Source organism: Peromyscus californicus, unplaced genomic scaffold, assembly GCF_007827085.1.
Source record: "Peromyscus californicus insignis strain IS unplaced genomic scaffold, ASM782708v3 Scaffold_4__1_contigs__length_199733344, whole genome shotgun sequence".
Taxonomy (NCBI): Eukaryota; Metazoa; Chordata; class Mammalia; order Rodentia; family Cricetidae; genus Peromyscus; species Peromyscus californicus.
In genome coordinates, this window is record NW_026294562.1 from 116,646,734 (window position 1) to 116,652,918 (window position 6,185).

Consider the following 6,185-nt stretch of genomic DNA (forward strand, 5'->3'; position numbering starts at 1 on the left):
AAAAATATTGGCATGTAGTGTATATATACAAAAATGATTTAATTATGAAATCCTTCATATTGATCTAGGACTGTAAAGAAAGCTACAAAAAAGTAATTAAATTATGTTCTATGTAAGGGTATAGACTAAAACACGGGATAATACAAATAATGATGCCAGGAGGTATATGATCTAAATGCTTTCTGACTTCATTTGAAGCTTGAACAACAGAAGATATTTCATGTCTTAATTTGTAAGGCTGTTGAATATCTCATGGCTGGAAAATGAAAAGGGCTCACAGTATAGCAGTATATTGTTAGTTTGCTAAGTGACCACAGTATCAAATGCCTTTTTTAATATTTATGCTTATGTCTAGAGACATAATATGCTCTCAACCTTGGTCATAAAAGCTTATTTATGTAATAGAAGTCAAGGGAGAAATGCATAATAGTTTGAATTCCTGAGAAGAACAGACTAAGTGCTCTGACCTAAGTAGGACATCTAACCAAATCCTCTCATCATCATGGCTTAGGGAACATCGTGGAATAGGTGGTAGAAGGATTTAAGAGCCAACAGGAAAGTAGTTCTGGAAATGTCATCTTTATAGCAAGATGTTTGTGTTGTATTTCTGGTACTTGACAAAATCTCCACAAAAACAAACAAGTGAAAATACTGGCAAAGACTCAGTAGATCTTCTTTAGGAACCCACCCGAACACACTGGTGAGCTATAGGCAGTTGATAGTGCCTATGGGAGGAAAAGTTCTTTTGAGGCTGTGTTTTCTGTTAGGATTAATAAATGACCCTAAACTCATGCACATGTTACCAACACTAATTGAGCTTACCGTGCTATGAAAATCAACAGTCAAAAATTTGGGAGAAGGGTCTCTTTCGATGAGTGGAACATTGTATGGAGAATCAAGGAATAGATATAGTTGTGTTATATTGATTGATGTCATTCTCAAAAAGAAATAAAATTGAAAATGTTCTCCATGAGATTGTTCATCTTTCATCCATGAATTGAAGCTGACTATTCCAAGTAATAACCTTAAGGGTCCATGGGACTGAAATTAACCTGTGCCCTAAAATGTTCTTGGGCTTTATAGGAATTCCTAAGGTCAGATGTCCTAGGGCCTAGATGATCTAGTAAGTGAACTAAATAGAGAGTTCCTACTACCTGAATGTTAACAGAACCTGGAAATAGACATAGAGAAAAGCAAAGGAATGCTGATTATAACTTGAAAATTGGTGGTATTTTTGTCATCTTTAAAAACCTGGAGTTCTTAGAACCACAGTATAAACTGGGACCACATATCCTTTATAACCCTCTAGCTCTGGATTGTTCTATAAGATTTTGTGACATTTTCATGGACAAGAAATGGCTTGGACATAAAGTGGTCCATGTGTGTAGCAGCTAATAGCCAATTATTTGGAAACTGGTTGCTAATCTTTCCTTAATTCATGATTTTAAGGTTGTTGGCACTTTCAGGAAAGTCATTGGTTTCTTTAAAGGACACTACCAGGCATATATCCTAGGGAAATTCCAGATCCGGTGACATCCCTTTAAAAATAACACTTTGAGGTAACATGTTGGACAATGTATGTCTCTATTAGAAGTTATGAAAAAGACCAATGTGTCTCTTCTGGGACTTTTCCAAGTAGAAGGTATAATGATAAGAATTTGAATGGGAATTGAAGTCTCAAAAACTATACATGGTCTGAGTTTTCTTCTGTGACAAAACTTTCATTGGAAGATACAGCAAACATGCCTACTCATCCCACACAGGGAACTTGCAAAATACCAAAATAACACTAAATCCAATTTGGTGTACTAATAATGTTATTGGGTTGCTTACAGGAATATGAGTGAAAGATTACTATAAGAGCAGGAATGACTCATCAAATCTCATACCTTCGTGGGTAACAGCTCACAAAACTGGGAACCCACAGTATACTGCATAATCAAAAGAGAGCTCAAAAGGTTGAAAAATGAAGGTCATTTCAAGATGACTCTAGTATAAACCTCTTCCAGGCAGTTCCTCTAGTTTATGCTTCATCCATGGATCTGGTCTGGTCTCAGAGTCTCCTTTGTGGCTTTGATCCTCTGAGAGACTTCTTTGCAGCTTGGCTTAATTTTAGCTGAGAAAGACTCTCATCTTTATTGGCTTACAGTGTCAGGGAGGGATCCAGTGAACCTTGTAAGTATCAAGGATTCCATGAAGCCATTTTGAGTTGTTTATCTTCCCTCTTATGAGGTCCGAGTAATTTGGATATTTTAATTGCAGAGGAAACTGTTAACCAGCACTCCACTCCCCACTATGTCTCTTACACTCTTTCTGTACCCTCTTCTGCAGTGATCCATGAGCTTTCGCATCAGTGACTACAGATGTCCACAAATAATTAATAGCCTACCATGTCCCAATAACAGACAATTGTTCTCAGGAGAGTCACCAGTAGCTATGAGTTGAGGCTGACAATAACAGTCATCTATGGGTAAAAGCACACATGTTCAGAAGGCAGTTTGATAGGCCCATAATGTCTATCAAATAAAACTATAAAGATTGCTTCTTCAACCACAGATTTTTTCTCTGACTTACATTACCAGGCTTGAACTTTCTCTTGTCTAGTTGGCATTAAATCTAATTGGAAGACTGTTGCACTCACCCCTGATAACTGAGCAACAATGCAGAAGAAATCAAAATTTTCCTGGAATGTTGTTGGTTTACCTTGCAGGATCCGTAGACAAACAAGGATGTTGGTGACATTTCTCCACTAGCAACTTCACATCACCCCTCTGACATTGCATAAGACAGCTAACATGGTGATGGTTTCCATTCTAGTCCGAGGTTAATTTCTCTGTGTCCTGCAGTCAAAGTATGTACATTCAGTGTCTTTAACCATAGATAATACCATCCATTCCTGGGATAAAATCAAGAACATAAACAGTGGCTTTTATAATTTGTGGACCTCAGGGATTTTCCTAAACTAAAACACATAGGGACATATCCACTACTAGCACTAAAGTTTTCATTTAATAACTTTATGGCCTTGTTTGGTGTCCTTTACAAACATGCAGCATATCTTTGACTTTTGTTTTGTTTTTATTTCCCCAACCCCAGTAGGGTTGCAAAATAGTTCGAAGTATCATTGTAACAGGTTGTCTCACCAATAGCTTTCCATATCTACAAAGCACTTATTGCTTGGAATTTTATCACCAATATAATAAATCATTATTCAGAAGATATATAGTACAGAGAAATACTTCAAAACACAGTGTATTTATAAAGATAACCTTGATGAGGCACTCTGAAATCCTGTTGTCATCAATTTAAGTAAGTGTCAGGTGATTCCAGATGTTCACAATTAAGAAGATACTAAAAGTGAACATTAAGTATGGTCTAATACAGCATGGAAAGGTTTCATCCACTTGTATCAGTTGCTTCCTAGAAGATCAAATATTATTACAAAGCATGGATAGGAATTGCTAGCATAATTGATTCTCTGTAATCTTCAGTGTTTCTCTTCAAGCCATTTTATTTATATATCCAGGAGCACTTCCATAATCCCCATACATTTCTCTAACCAGGATGAACTCTTTGAGCCTCACTTAAGCAAATCCAAAATAAAGCATTAAACACAGAAAGAAAATGCGGGAACACAAAGCCAATATAAATATTTCAGATATATGAATAATGAGTATAGAAAGAAAGGAGACCTAGTTCAAAGGCATAGAGAATATTTTCAACAAAGTTGTAAAAGAAATATTTCCTAATTTGAATAAAAATATGCCCATCAAATACTAGAGGCATGTAGAACACCAAATAAATAGGTCTTAAAAATAAACTTCCCATGCCATACAATAGTCAAAACACTAAACGTACACAGCAAATAAAGGATGTTGAAAATAGAAGAAAATTGATTTAGAAACATAATCAGATCCATATCAAATATACAATATTATTTAATGGAGACCACAAAAAGCAAAAGTCACTGGATTGATGTTGTAAAAATTAATGAAATGCAGCAAATCCCAGCCCTGTGTTCTACACCAAATAAAACTATTAGTCATAGTGGAAGAAAAATGGATAATTTTCCCAAAGAAATGCAAATTTATGGATATATGGCAACTTAAGAAGATCCACAGAAAATAATGAAATGCAAATGTAGATATTAATTGAAAGGTAAATATGCCCAAGAAGACATAGGGGACAAATGATCAATTATAGAACATTAATCAATAGATGTCTAATAGACTAAAACAACAGCAACAAAATGACAAGATTTAAAAAACATTTTCAATTGCCTTTATAAAAAAAATGATGTCAAATCAGCAATAAAGACAGAGAGATTAACAGACTGGATTAGATAAGAGAATGTATCTTTTTAAGGCTACAAGACAATCACCTAACAGCCAGTGACATGGATCACAACAGGGTAAAAGGAAGAAAAATATGTATTTCAGGGAATGAAACCCTAAAACAAATAAGTCTAGTATGTAATGTAATTTACTTCAAACCAAGGCTAATCAGACAAATAAGTAGAGACTCTTAATACATGTTTAGGAAAAGACTAACAACAGGTTAATACCACAACAAACATACAAGGACCAAGTATAAGAGCATTCAATTTTATAAAAGAAACATTACGGAACTAATAATGACAAATTGACACCAATACAATGATAGTGGGTGATTTCAATATCCCATTCTCAACAACAAACAGGTTAACTGATGATTAAAAAGTTGCTCATCATTGTAATAAATAGATTCCATATAATACTAGTAACACTGCCACTTTTTGAACTATTAATAAACCCAATTCCCTAGGTTACCATTAAATAATAATGTTGTCAGGAAGAAATATAGCATGTGTCTCTACTCTATAAACATATAATTTAGGTGTGTTTGTTTTAGAGTATCAACTCCAGTGATAAAATTTTAAACTTAAGGTGTAGTGAAACATTATGTCTGCATATAATTTCTTTTATTTACTATTGAGTACTTCTAATAAAGTTACATTTTAGGCCAGGCTAATGAAAATTATAGACATTACATACTTTATATTTTCTGTCCTACTGTGTAGGAATAGTTAAACTTAAAATGGCAAATGTGTTTTAGATGTTACCTTTTCTGAAGAACATACAATTTACAAATCCCACTGGAAACCTAGTGATTATGAACCAGAAGGCAAAACATGATACAGAGTATGACATTTTCTATGTCACAGATTTTAAACAACACTTTCAACTCAAAGTGAAAATAGGAAAGTTTTCTGAACAGTTTCCAAATGATCCACAATTGTACATATCTGATGAAATGATAAAGTGGGCCACCGATTTTAGACAGGTAATTTGGTCTTAACTCAAATGATTTACATGTAACACAAATACTCTAAAATAGCATGCTTCATCTTTGGGATAAAAGGTTTTGACATTTTGACAATTACTCATTTCTTGACTCATTTCCACTCTTCTATATCCTCTCTATATATCTATCTCTCTATCCCTTCCTCCCTCCTTCCCTCCTTCCCTCCCTCCCTCCTTCCTTCCATCTCTCCTCTTTCTTCCTTCCTCCCTCCATCCCTCCCTCCCTCCATCCCTCCCTCCCTCTCTCTCCTTCCTCTCTCTCTGCAGTCTTGTATATGTTTCAATATATAAATCACCATAAATTCATAATATTTATCTTTAAAACAATGACATTTTACTTTATTGTATGCTACATGTGTTTAATGGGAGGATTTTCACTGATCACATGTTGTGAATCACTGCAGCTTTTGTAACTTACATTAAACTCTTAGTATGTATCTATACTCTAAAATGTATCTGAGTTTCCTCAGAGTCCACCCTCCATAGGCAGTAGGCCCTGCACGCCTCAACACAGAAAGTCCCCTCAGGAGGGAAAGGCTGTCTGCTGTTTTGACTGCAATCCCTGTCCAGAAAATGAAATTTCCAACATGATGAGTAAGGATGTGATTCACCAAAATAATCAACAGATTGTTTATTTTCTTTCATATTTACATAGTTCGCAAAGCGTCCTTTGAGGGAATGAAAAGATAAGTTTCACTATGTGTTTGACACCATTAGTAACAGTGCTATTTAAAATACTACATTCTCTATCTTTTAATTTATTTTTTATTAAGAAAAGTTTTTCATTCATTTTACACAACAAAGATCCCCCTCTTCCCTTCTCCTGCCCTCCCCAGCCTCCCC